Raw genomic sequence first — 14,714 nt, 5'->3', positions numbered from 1 at the left:
CATTGTGAACTGTTTAGTTGTAAGAGAAGTGAAGATAAAACTGCTGCTAGGGTTATCTTTAAAAGCAGCATCACACAGAGGCACTGGAAACCACATTACACACAACAGTGTCTGTATACCTGTGTAGCCACACTGGTAATGTAATACTATAGAAAGCTGATTTATTACCAACATCTTGTTCCAGGAGTTTGCAGCCCTGCTTCATACTTTGGATGCCTCATTATATAGAATCTGCACTTCTGGACTCTTCCTTTTCTGGGTGGTTCATTTTGAAGTAACACATTATCAGTTTCCATCACCTGGTGATACATTACCAGAATACATCAGAAAAACAGCTGGCTCAGTCTCTCAATCCTTGGCGTCCAGAAACAGCTGACCGTGATGATATATTACATGAATTCTTCAGTCTATCATTGTAATACATCAAAACAAGGCACTGGTCTGAAGGTGTATTACTCAAAGAAAGGCAACGCTGAGCGAACCTGTCCAGGAGAGGGGTTCTGGTTTAATTATGGAATTGAAGTTACGGTACACTGCTCAGAGAAGGTTTGTTAGCTTCAAAATTTTGGTGCACTGGTAAAATACAATTTGCATTCATACAGATAATATTATAGGAGACAAACTTTATCGCCATATAACGTGTTGTTGGTTTGGAGACAAACACCTTGACAACCAGAGTTTTGTCAAAATATTGCAGTGTGCCATGGGCTGCACATTTTATAATTGAGCCAACTGGGATTTGAGTTCAACTGATAAACCTAAGCACCAATTCCTATTCTTTTCATTTCTTTATGGAAAACGCAGACAAGAATCTGATATTTGAGTGTAGTAACTGAAAAAGCATCCCACCAGTGGGTTCTCACTGCTGCCTCTCTTGGTGGCACTCTCAGCAGGTTCCAGGTGATGCTGTGAGTCTGCGGAAAAGCAGCAGCAGAGAACAGGGCCCAAGGCATTGGCAGGGAAAGACCTGGAGCTGAAAAAAAAAAAACCAGAAATTGAGACAACCATCAGCAAAAAGTATAAAAGATTATTTAATTAAAGACTTTTCATAAGTGCTTAATTTACTGTAGGTATTTACACCAGACTTCACCTTGTTGGATGAACAAGAACGTCGCATTGATCAGGACTGCAGACTTGCCATAGGAGTACCTTGGGCTGTGAAACTGATGGCTAATCTGTTTCCTCCTCTTGGGTCACAATGGGTGCAGTAGAGAGAGTGTCTACATTTCTCTTTCCATTTAATCAGGGCTTCCATTCTGTTCAAAAGACAGGAAATGCTCCCAAAATGCTCCCTCTGGATTGGAATCACACAGAGAGTTAGAGTATGAGCTACATTTTTCATCTGCAAACCCAGCAATGACAGGCAAGTAATGATATGAAGTACAACCAGTTAGAACTAAGGCAGCAAAAAGTTCACTCGCTTCTAATGCCAGAAGCATTATTTCTCTGTATTGTTTCAAAGACTCAGCTGCCTCACCATTTTTCTGCCTGTGCCAAGTTCCAGCTCATTTTAGCAGGGCTCAGGATAGTTCCTTCAGTGTATGCTACTGACTTCACATCCCACTGTTTTCTCTGTGTCCCTGCAATATTAGCCTCCATGATCCCTTCCTTCTCCTGCCTGTCATGCTGCTATGCACTCAGCTTTATATGTTTCCAGAAATGCCCTTAGAATTGAACACTTCCCTGATGAAAATTCCCGTAACCTTACTTCAGTCCCTTTCCGTCCTGTTGCTCTATCTACACAAAGTAAACTTGGATTGGTTTCATGCAGATAAACATATGCTAAAAGCAGGGCATAGCATGATATTACTCTAGTCTTCGTCTTTTTTCCTTTCTCTGCTATTCTTCATTGCTATAGAAAAGAACAGAGTATTTCATTTGGAAGGGATCTACAATGATCATCTAGTCTATCTGCTCTCTATCTAAAGTAGAGAAAACTTTCTGATTGAGAGTTCCAGCATCTAAGTTTACATTACTAGCAGAAAAAAACAGAGATTAATTTCATGGTGAACTGGGAAACTGAGGGGCATACATTTTTCTGCTCCATGTTTCTGTCCAGTAGAAGCAGCCAATAGCTCATGTTCTTTAACAGGTATTTGAGAACATAAGCTGATCTGAGAAGGGGACAATGGGCAGCAGTTGGTTTAGATGCCATAGTATAAGCCTCATGAATCAAAGACATACCTGAGAATGAACATTTCACCAATGTGTTATATTCATCAGGACAATTTTAGCTCTGTGTTGTTATTTACAAGAAGATCTAAACAGCCCTTTATTTACAAAAGAAATGGCTCACATCGATACGTGTGACAACAGCCCCTGAATAAAACATGCAGCAAGAACAGATTAAAAGTGTGATCAGTAGCTAATGAGAATGGACTAACATAGGGCTATTACATCCACTTTTGTAAACCTTGAAAATGGTTCAGTGTGTTATAGATTTAGTTGTGAATGTGGATGATGTGTCCTTTGCTGCAATATCTTGCTGTATTGGTGTTGTGGGAGGGTGTGAGTGAGGATTAAGGACAATAGAGACATGGATGACACATGTAAACACTGGTTACAAAATAGCAGGAAGGAGAGGAACTGATTAATGGATGATATCCCATAAGGATGCCTCAGTGAGGGGACAGGTGAGACAGCTGCCAAGATAAAGAGTGCCTCAGTGAAAAGGATCTTCTTTCACTAGCTTGCTGGTTTTTAAAATATCAAAGTCCTGCAGAATTCCCCTTTCAGTACAATGTGAAAGAGCAGCTCCATAGCGGCACGACCGCCTGAGGTGTGTGCCCTTTTTGTCACACGACGCAGGAACTACTGTGACCTCCCCAGTTTTCCTTACTGATGCAGTGACTCCATCTGTCCCATTATATAAGAACTTGGATTTTGACACAGGGACGTAGCAATGCAAGTATACTATAGGAGTCAGAAATGCCTTGTGGTCACTCATTTCCCACTGTCACTTTCCTGGTGCTGAAAGCAGAATAAACAAAAAATAAGAATAGAGTACTGTTTAAACACATCATTCAAGGAAAATCAGCAGAATAAGAATTCATACTCTGGTTGCACTTGGAACGTGTATCTTTGTTCAGTGGGAATACAGCTGAGCCATATAATTACTTGTGATTTATTGACTGAAGGGGCTGGATCTATCTGTGATGACCTGATCTAGTTGAAGATGTCCCTGTCCACTGCAGGACATTTGGACTAGATGACCTTAAAGGTGCCTTCCAACCCAAACCATTCTATGATTCTATCACTCAGGCCCACTGACGTCAGGCCATGCAGTGCCTGGTGGAAACCTCACACAGAACTACAGAGCAAAGCTGAACATAACCAGCCTTTGGCCACTAACCCTCACCCCATCCTTGTGCTTCACCATATGAATTCTGAAGGGAATAATCTGGAAAAAACAACAGCTGCTGAAAAGTATATCATACTTCACAGACAAAAAAGGCAAAGTATTTATGTTGAGTCACTTCAACCTTCCTTAGACGAGACAGGAAAGGACAGAATGAGAGCTTTTGGTAGAAGGAATTCATTGCTCCACTTCTCTCTCTGGCAGATACTACCAAAGTATGACCTGGGACAGGTGTTATTTGGATACATAGAACAAATGAAGTTTTGATAAATTCTTATGTTTACACTCAGCAGCATTTTTAACCTGAAAAAAGCATACCAGCCAGTCTGTGAACTCCATGGAGGACATATATCAGTGAATTATACAAGAAGCTCCTGTATATTGTGACGACAGTCAAAGCTAGGTGGCCAGTTAAGTACATCAAGAGATTTGACAAAATCATATTTTTGTTACAATCTTTTCCCTGTTTTCTCTCATGTGACTTCAGGGTACATGTGTTTAGTTGCCTAAACTGGTACCTAATACCGCAAGTTTTCCAGACTATAACTTTTCTGCTTCTAAGCACCATGCTCCCACTGACATAGTGATAAAAATAGTGGTTCTAGTGTGCGCCTGTTCACACATACGTATAAATAAATCCATTTTAATGAATGAACCTATTCACCAGCCCAAGGTCATTTTTAAGAGGCACACAGAGATGATAAGACTCAAACCCCCAAAATGCTCATGAAGCTGAATTTTGTCCTGCCTTTTACTAGCCAGTGAATTCAAGACAAAAATGAACAAATCAAGGTCAACTACCTTGTAGATCTTCTTTCTTCCAGGAACTCAGAACAATAAACCATACAGAGAAGGTCACTGTTTTCTTAACCTCATCTAGGAATCTACCTGAAGATAGTGGGGCACTTGATTCTGGCAGTCTCTACAGTATCAGTGGTCCATTGTCATTTAGTATTTGGACAGCTGAGTTGCTATATTGTTCTGTTTCTACAAAAATAATTTCTTGTGTTGACTACACTTACTCTTTTCTTTTTCACTTCTATATTATAAATCATCTTAAGCTCATCAGGGACATTATTAGTAACTTATTGTTACCTTTTTCAATGTACTTAGAAGACCAACATTCCCCAGACACAAGTGTCAGCATATTAAGTGCTGTCAGACATTTGAACATAATATACTCTGTTTCTAAGGCTTCCGTTGTATTACTAGTATGATAATTATTACAGCAAATGATAAAATACTGCAAAATTGTTTTCTCCCCCCTTAATAACATAAATAAAAGGAGCAATTAATTTCCTACAATAAAAACAGGCAATACAATAACGTACAAATGTGGAGTTTCTTCATTATTGCATCAAATTGCAAAACGGAAACATATAATTTCAAAAGGCTCATAAGCAAAAATGGAAACACAGCTGATGTTGCGTCAGCATGTACTACAAAACCATGAAGCTTGCACAGCTCACAGCTAGTCTCCTCAAATGAACCAGTTAACATTTCGAAATGAAAATACATAACACAAAGAAGCTTCTCCTTTTTTTTAAAGGTCATACTTCCAGAACTTAAGGCAATTTTCCAGGATGCTACTTCTATATATCCATCCAATACTATAAGCTTATAGCACCACCAGTTATTTTGAAACCTTTCTATCATGCATATCTACATCTATAGCTTTATTGGCGCATCTTATGACAGATGGTAATAATGTTTTCAAATGGAATCAACGTACTTCAAAACTGATACACCTCCCTCTACACCCCATATATTTACCAGATGCATTTTTAAACCCTCTTTCCACACTGGTATTTTGGTTTGTTTAGTTTTAGGTTGCTGAGAAAAGGTAACACATTTTCTTTGACATCTCACGCAATTTTACAAGTATTCAGGGCACATTCCCTGCTTTGCATGGAAAATGTATTTGCACAGTTGTCAGAATGATGGACAGGGGGAGAATGATAGGAAGGAGCACTGATCTTTGCTTGTTATTACATACAATAGCCCAGTAGGAATCATGATGTGTTGGTGAGACAAACTGTGTCCCATTCTGGAACATATTAAGTTTGTCTCCAGGACACACATGACTTCACTAGGGTGTCTAACCTCATTCATAATAGATGCTAATCTTTTCAGGGCTGACTGATGACAGCACTTCCTGCCCTTCACGGAATTAGAGCTGGGTTTTATCAAAGGACTCAAACTGCCTGCTAATTAGACTAATTCCCTTCATCATGAATTATTTATTTCCATTGGTAACCGACCACTGTGACATTAATGGGTTCTGCTCAACTTAGTTTCATACTAATATACACTATAAGTTAAATGTTTAAAAACTCCTGATACTTCACTCCAGGTCAAGTGTATCTTCACATAACTCGATGTTTTCAATAAAGTTTTGATAATTAAAGACTTAGAATAAAGTGTTCATTGCTAAGAAAAAAGAAAAAGAAGAAGAGTTTTAAAATTCTGAAATCAAGTTTGTTTCTTTTTTTTCCCCCAAAACGTGAGGTAAAATATACAAATTTATTTAAGATTAATAATATGAGCCCTCTACTGCACTATTCGGGTTTCAAGGCAACTCACAGAACTGAATGCATACCCTCAGCCAGAACACGTAGTGTCTGTGTAATCAAAATTCTCAGCCAGTGCAGGTTTTGGGGCTGTAGCATCAAAAATAAGTTCTGTACTTAAGTAGCAAGTATCAAATATACAAACCCAAAGAATACCGGGACAGACAGCAGCATTGCAGCCCAGAACCGCAGGGTGGAGAAGGCCAAAGGCAGAGTGTGGGTCATCAGTCAGATGTAACTGGGAAAAACACAAAGCATCATTGTGGGACATCTTAACGGCAGGATCTGAGCAGGACACCAGAAGTCATCTATGCCAGTGGCTCTCAACCTGCGGTCCGCGGACTCTCGGGGGGGGTGCAAGGTCATCACAGGGGATCCATGAAGCAGGGGTGGGGAATGTCCAGACCAGAAACATTTGGTCTGGCCTGCAGCAAGCACTGTGCCTCCTTTTTCCACAGTCCCCTCCCCTCAGTGCTCCTCTCATACTCAAGTCGTGTGTGTGTCGTCTCCCCACCTCACTTGCCCTGACGTGCTAGTATCTTTGGTGCTAGCATAGTTGGTGGGACCCACTTTAACTAGGTGTTTTTTCTCTTAAAGACATTTTCTTAACCCAATGGCCCTCTTTAGGGCCACAACGGGGATGAAGCCTGTACCTCCAAGTGGCGGCCCTGGACCCGTAAACAAAAATATATGGTGACTCAACACAGACAAACAAGGGGGGAGGTGAGAAGAATTCTAAAAACTTTTCATCAAATATTAATGTAAAATTGGCATCAAATTTGGAATTAGCATGTTAAAATACCATAAAATGGACCATTTGAGCAAGAAGAGTGTTGATGCTATTATTTTAAATTCATATGGAATCATTGCAATAAAGATATTATAGTAGGAGTCTGTGCATTAACAGATTAACTTACTTCCCTTTCTCTCCAAATTTGAAGGCCCTTCATGAGAAAACTGAAATAAATATTTGATGCAGTTTAGTGCTTTAAATCTTGAATTAAGTCTTGATGGTCTGCAGCCACAAAAGGTATTTAAAGGGGATCCGTGGTGAAGGAAAGGTTGAGAACCCCTGATCTATGCAATACATACAAGGTCCCAGCAAGAGAATTGATGGCTGGTTTTCAACATCACTGTTCAAAAGTTATATTGACAACTGAGAGAAAATCCATGGAAGAGCAACAAAAAATTAGAGCAAAAACCATGACCAAAAAATTAAGAGCAAAAACCAATGTGGAAAGATTGAGAATAGTGTTTAGAAAAAAGAGATGAGAGTACGATGACATCTTCACTTATGCAGAAAGATGTTATGGTTAGGCTGGTGATCAGTTTCCTCCATGTCCACCACAAGCAAGGACAAGAAATAACCATTTCAGTCTGAAGCCATGAAGATTGAGCTGACAAATTGGGAAAAAGTTTCCTAGCTGTAAGGACAGAGAAGGACATGCTCAACCTAGATAAAGAAGGTGGTGGAATTCTCACCACTAAAGGGATTTTGGCCCAGACTAAATAGACAGATGATTGTTAGAGAAGGTTTAGGTGTATGTAAACTCAGCTGAGTCACAGAATTATTTTCTAAGTCACAAAGAAATGTCAGTTCAGTTACCATAACATAATTTTCCTCTTATAAAATTCTTCTTCAGAATTTTGCTGTTTCTAAAGAAAAAACTCCTACTGAAAAGTTGTGATTATTTGAATATTTCTCAATAATAAGAATGTCTATGTTAGGACCATATACAGAATAACGTTTCCATTTTGTATAATTTAACTATTGATCTTTTCCACTGTCATCGCAGACAGTGAAATTGACTTTCACGCAATTAATTAATGGAATTCTTGTGACTCGTGCACAGAATAGTACAATTCAGGCTGTACATTTTACAATGGCATTGTTTCCTATTGTAGTGGGTTGACCTTGGCTGGACGCCAGGTGCCCACCAAGCCACTCTATCACTCCCCTCCTCAGCAAGACAGGGAGGGAGAAAATAAGATGGAAAAGAACTCATGGGTCAAGATAAAGGCAGTTTAATAAAGCAAAAGAAAAGCACATGGGGAAGCAAATGGAAACAAAATATTTATTCTCTACTGCCCATCAGCAGGCAATGTTCAGCCACTTCCCGGGAAGCAGGGCTTCAGTACATGTAGTGGTTGCTCCAGAAGACAAACGTTGCTGTAATTAATGCCACGCCCCCCACCCCCCCACCCCCTTAGCTTTTATTGCTGAACAGATGTTATATGGTATGGAATATCCCATCTGGTCAGTTTGGGTCATCTGTCCTGGCTATGTCCCCTCCCAAGATCTTGCCCACCCCCAGCCTACTGGGTGAGGGGTGGGGGAAACATCAGAGACACATCCTCTATGCTGTGTGAGCACTGCTCAGCACTAGCAAAAACACTGGTGTGTTATCAACACCTTTCTAGCTACAAATACAAAGAACAGCACTATGAGGGCCGATACAGGGAAAATTAACTTCATCTCAGCCAGATCCAATACACCTATTTACCTGAACTCTTTGGAGATCAAGAGACAACATACCACTTTGTCACTGATGTTACCTCTGAACCTCTTTCAGGAAAATGTAAAGACTTTCCACATGTTACAGAGTTGGGCAAAAAGTTCCAATACATTTTATACATATTCATGACTAAATGGTGCATATTCTTACTCATTTCACAAAATACATTTTATTCTGGTTTGATTATCCTCTCTGTGAAATATGAGAAAAATGTATACAGCACATCAGAAGGATCAATTAAGAGGCTTGTTTGGGGTAATATTTGTAATGATAAGGTGAGTTTAAAATAAAAAACGGTAGAAGACAACTGGACAGAATAGTTTATATCCCTTAACCTAATAAAGACTTGGACTATGGTATATTTGACAAATAGTCTTTCACATGATAGCCGTAAAAGAACATATATCTTTCTAATCCATAGTGATAACACAGAAGTTAGATAAAAATGAACAGGGATGATATTCAATAAGCTCATGTACATTTCTATCACAGTGTGAGATACTTTGGCTGTGAAAATAAAGGTGTTATTTTTCCACTGTTGAAATAATACAGAATCAATGAGAGGCAACTGTGAGCCTCAATGGCATCAAGGGGTTTCTGTTGACATTCATAAACCAAATGAGCAGAGCTCTGCTGGATTGAGATGTCACCAGAAACCCCAAGATGGCATTACAGCCTTGTTTTTCTAAGTTGTGGTTTTTTGCAATAAACACATCCAACTGCCTTTTTCTTTAATTTGAAAAGTAACTTTTTACATTGCTTTTTGTTTTTCCTCATGATCATTTTTTTTTCAGCTAATCTGCCCTGCTCTACCTGCCTTCCTCCTTTCCTCCACCCCATTCTCCTACCTCCTGCCCCAGCCATCTTCCTCTTGCCTTTCTCTCTTTTCTCATTTACCTTCTTTCTTTCCTGGTTCTCTGACTCCCCAAATCAAAACATTTCTGGAATGGGTGACTTTGCTCAGCGTGTTAGCAGCGCTCCCTAATGTCATTTCACCAGCACGAGCCGTTCCTTCAACACCGTGGATAGACTATCCTATTAAGCCAAAAGAAACGTCACTCATGTACCACTCGTTATTTGTATAGAACAAGAGACTTCAAGTAGCTCCTGATGCAGCAATATAAAATAGCTTTCATTTCAGAGCTAATAATACCTGACACTTGAACAGAGACTTCCATTCGATGTTCTCAAACCATTTCACAGGCATTAATGAATTATGTCTCACAAGTGTGCTCTGACAAACAGGCTATTCCCATTTCACAGATGGAGATAACTGAGGAGGAAAGAGAGGGGTAATTTGTTATTACAACGTCTCTCAGGGTCCAATTCTTCACTGTTGTATTTAAAGAGTTTCTATTACTGGCTTCAAGCCAACAGTGAGTAAATAACATCAAAGAGCATTCAGATGTTCCAAGCCTCAGTCCTTTAATAAGAGATCCCCTCTCTTTATATAGCAGAGTATGTTCTCCTTACAAAATGGTGTATAGACACCTTTGGGGACATTTTATTTCATAATTCTAATTCATAAGTTACTAAGGAAAAGGAAATTTTGTGCTAAATTGCTCTACCATCATAAGTTAAACCCAGCTAACCCACCTTTTAATTCCTTATAAGCCTGTGACAGCAGGGGATTCTTGAGGGGAAGCATTTTTTAAAATGTGACATGAAAAGTGTATTCTGTTGTAAAAATATAAAGTGTGACCAGAACTTTATCTTTCAGCATCATGAAAACCAGCTAAGATCACAGAGTAAGAGGACACTGGGCAGACAGCCCTTACAAAATACATGCCAAAGAATCTGGACAGACTGGTAACTACAATTTGCTTGAATTAACAACTAAAATTATGAGTCTGTGCAGTGTTACTCAAACCGTTCCTGAGCTGTGCTTATCAGAATTGACTGATATCATGAGACGTGACAAAAAGATGCCACTCACATCCTCTATAAAGGTCAGTTCTTTGTAGTTATTTTCAGAAGTTTCTGCTTGTTCGACAAATTGATTAGAAGAAAAATTACATGAAAATATATTTTGATATATTTTTATATAGAGTATATAGATACAAAAGTGGCACCAAGTCTTGGTGTGAAAGGTCATGGAAAAGCAGAGTAATAGGTGGGGCCATCAAGGACAATGGCTTTAAAATGAAGTTTTCACTGTGTTCATGTGCACAATTTAAGGCAGGATAAACATGCAGGATTCCTTACGGAACAGGGACAAGAGGGTTGTTCGGGAAAAAAAATTGTTTGTTTGCTACTATAGAAAACCTATTTAATTAAAATTGGTCTTGAGCAAAGATGAACGAGCTAATAGTTGCTCCAGTTTCTGAAAATAAGCACAGAAGGAAAAAATTAAGAATCTTGCACAGATTTTGTTTTGTTTTGTTTTTAAATCCTGGTCACCGAAGAGTCAAGGAACCATAAGAAGACAAGTTTTTGTAGACGGCTGAGGTAGCATTGGAGTATTGCATGGGACTGAGTGAATAACTGTGTGGGATGCTAGAGCAGTGGAGCAGAACCAGACAGACAGGTTATTCCAAGAGGCAAAGAGAGCAGGAGGAAGTTAGTATTGTAGGTCTGGGAAATGCGATGTGAGGGACAAAGAGGGACAAGAAACAAAAAAAAAAATCAGCGAGGTTGAGCAGCCACTCATCCTGATTTGCTACAGGGGAGTGAAGGAGGATCACTGGAGTGAGAAGGGAGCTGCACTGGACTGAGCACTTTTGGCAGTTGAAGAACATAATATGGTCCTTGATTTTTAACACTGTCATGTTTGTGGCCCGTAAAACCACCTCATTTAGGAAGGGAATTTATCTCCCCTTGTTTGTGGGCAACACTTTGAAGGCAATGTTGACCGAATCACTTCTGTATTGTGACAGAGTCTACATCTTGTCTTAAACTTACCTAAAGTCCCCTGCAAATATGAGGTGCCATGACACGATACGTATAAATTATCCATCAAAACAAACCCATTGCCTCTAGTACCAGCCCACAAGCAAACCTCCACATGAAGCACATTCAACCCAAAGACACTCAGCCATAAACAATATAAATCTAAAAATAAAATACAAATACAGGGGCCCTGATGCCATTTACAATGCTTTTGTGTTTCCCATCTATCTAGAGGAACATCCCCATTCAAATTCCAAACTAGAAGCTGGAAAACACATATGCTTGCATGTACGTAAGATGCATGTGAAAGTCTAAGGGTACCCAAGTCCCCACTCCTGGTTCTTCCCAAGTCTGGCAGCTAGCTCATCCACCCCCTCAGGAAAATTGCTCTTGTCTTCAGAGCTGATGAGCTGGGATTTATAGACACCTGCCTAACTACAACATACAGCTGCTGCTTTTGAAATAAAAGAACAGGACTGTGATTTGTTACAAGCCACCTACATGCATAAAAAGCACCCCCGCAAATTCTGTTGGTGATGGATTCTTTGCAGAACATTGCTTTGAAATCAGCCTCCATGCTAAAATGAACAATTAGACAGTTGCCACAAAACCAGCATCATTTTGGTTCCACATCAGCACATCACTCATCGGAATGGAGCCCATGTTTCACTGGACTTTGGCCATCATCAAAACAAGCATGTGGTGAAACAGCAACAGTAAGAGAGAGAGCTGGGATCATAAAGTACATATTTGACTGTACAGAACACTGTCAGCCACTGCCATGATTTGGAGGCAGCAATGTGCATTTTCAGAATTGTCTTCATATGTGGTCATGTGAGGAACAGAATCTACTGACAGAAAACTTCACAGGGAACTGGTGGATGATTATAGTGGCCATTTATTTATTAACATAGCATTTAAGCTCATAGAAGTCCAATACCCATAACACTTATTACTTTAGCCTGGTAATTTACAGGGGCAATAACTTTGAATTTTATTTTTTTTTTTTTTTGTGACAGGAGACCCACACTCAGCTAAAGTTATGCCCCTGATAGTCCCAAAGGTAAAGTGAAGGTTAGGCACATAATGAGTACTTTGAACAAATGTCCATGGGTAAATACAGCAAACAGAGATGAAAATCCTTTTTTTAGTTCCTATAACTTTCCAATTACAGGAAGCTAAAACCAAGAGATATCTGCTTTGTTTCATAACATCCAATTATGCAGCTACTACTATTTCTGGAGATACTGGCCTGTGAGAATTACTCTTTCAGTATGAAGGAACCAAACAAAAAATACCCAAACAGTAAAACTTTGATATTTATGCATGAGAAGATTTTTGAACCACTCAGTGAGTCATTTTATGGAGCAATTAACTTTCCTTTTTATGTAGATATTTTTTCTTCGTCTGCCACCTTTTTAACAGTCCTTTGCATAAATTGGTAAAATAATTTCTCATTCCCTCAGAAACAACAGCTGCATTGTGAACTCCTGAATTGGCATGTCTTTGGAATATATTATAATAATTCAGAAACTGCTGCCATTTCTGTCAAGCTTTCATTCATATGAAGGTTGCTTCAAACATCCCATCCTCCCTCCTCCTTTCATTGCTAGTGCTGATCTCAGTTAGATTGTCCAGCCACTTCCCCTGCTCTCCCAACTCCCTCTCCCGCCTCCAGTCTCAGCCCTCTCTCTCTCAAGCTCTTGACACAAATCTCCTTCCCCTTGCCCCTCCCTAGGTCTGGCTCTCTGTAGCCTTCTCAGTCGAATTAGACACAAATGACTTGTCTTGACTTTCAAAGCCCCTTGTGGCCTATCTGCTCACCACTGACCCTCTCATGTTCAATATCAAAAGGTCAGCTCTTGCTTTCAATTAGTCTATGAGCCAAGGTACCTTCCTCTGACTGTAATGCTTTCAAAACAAGCCCAGTCACGCTCTTTCCTCTGCTGCCCCTCACACTTGGGGAAGGAATTACCTATCAGCATCTGCAAAGCCTTCACATTCTGCCTTTTTTAATCCCCCCCTCAGATCTTCACTTTACCTTCAGAAACTACAACAAGAATCAGGCTGTTTGTGTGCCAGGGCAATGCTAACCAACACAACAGGAAGGCTTCCTAGGGGTCCTCCCTTGTTTGTACCTCATTGGTGTCGGTCCTCTACAAGGAAATGCAATTTTTGTTTGCCCTGTTTTGCAGCAACTCGCTGGGGGAGTTGTGGCTGGTAACTTGAACTTGTGGGTCCTGCAAAGATGCAAAAAATAACGAACAAGAGAAACAATAAGGAAAGCACAGATCCTTGGTTTCTAGGGCCCAGACTTGGCCTCCACAACGCTCACATCAACTGAAAATTGTTACTGAAGGAAGAGTCCTGGTCTGTCACCTACAACTTCAGGGTGGACCTTTCTCATTTCAGACAGAGCTGTGAGGTCTGGCAAAACTATACGCAGGTTATGTGGTTCTAACTTAGCTAAAGTTGGATAGAATTCCACAGATTTGGCAAAATATTTGCTTTCTTGATCAATTTCAAAGCCCTGCCCCAACTACTAAACATTCTTACATTCTCAAAGAGTCACCAGTGTACTTCAACTTGAGAAAATTCACCCACCTTGCCTCAGTGTTTCTGTTGAAAATAGCTGCACTGCTTTGGTTGCAGTTTTCCCAAAATTTCAGACTGCGGTATAAACACAGGAAAAATTCATTCTGGTAAAGGTTATAAGTAATTGAAATTCTATTAAATATCTGAAGTTCATTCATATGAATAACTGAAAACATGGCCATTCAATGGGAAGTTTAAGGCAAACTGATAGATGATGCTCCCAGCTCCATTATTATAAACATAGTGGTTTATGAAGATAATTGTGGGTTGTTCAAGTGGGGGATGGAGATATGTGTGTGGGAAGTAGCAGAATGGAGGTAGCCAAGTGAGTAGAGTGTAGGTGAATAGATGAATGGCTTAACTGTTAATTTCCTTGTTTTTTATGATTTACATTAGTATGCAGAAGAGTGGGATCTAACTCTTAAGAACTTTTCTGAGCAGGGAAAAATCACACATAATGTGTACATAACCATGTGAAATACAGAAACACTATGTATTGCATTACATAATCTAGTTGAAAGTTGTAGCTTGTTGACAGAAAGGCCCTGCTGGGTTTTATAACCTGAGAATGTAGCTTTCATGAAGCAAATTATTCTTCAAGAAATGAGCAACAATGCCATTTGCTTCATACCTCTGACACAATATTTAGCTCTGTCATTTAAATATAATTGCTCTATTTCTACAATGTTAGTGCTATTGATAAAAGCAGATTGCAAGGAATAAGTAAACTCTCTTATAGAGATAAAGTGATTGTTTATTAAAAAAAGGTAAGAAAGCTGACACTTA

General features: G+C 39.6%; 1 long non-coding RNA gene across 1 annotated transcript; it reads right to left on the bottom strand.

The window, feature by feature from the left end:
• Positions 1 to 298: 298 nt before the first annotated feature.
• On the bottom strand, positions 299 to 13,995 carry LOC141945270 (uncharacterized). Its single transcript, XR_012629473.1, has 4 exons — positions 13,938 to 13,995; positions 1,091 to 1,256; positions 850 to 973; positions 299 to 482 (listed from the first exon to the last, which is right to left on the bottom strand). It is a non-coding gene; the product is annotated as an uncharacterized LOC141945270 (long non-coding RNA).
• Between the last annotated feature and the right edge of the window lie 719 nt (positions 13,996 to 14,714).

The sequence above is a fragment of the Strix uralensis genome, chromosome 6 (genome assembly GCF_047716275.1).
Source record: "Strix uralensis isolate ZFMK-TIS-50842 chromosome 6, bStrUra1, whole genome shotgun sequence".
In the NCBI taxonomy this organism is placed as follows: domain Eukaryota; kingdom Metazoa; phylum Chordata; class Aves; order Strigiformes; family Strigidae; genus Strix; species Strix uralensis.
The sequence above is the reverse complement of the archived record's forward strand: the minus strand, read 5'-3'. Positions and strand labels throughout refer to the sequence as shown.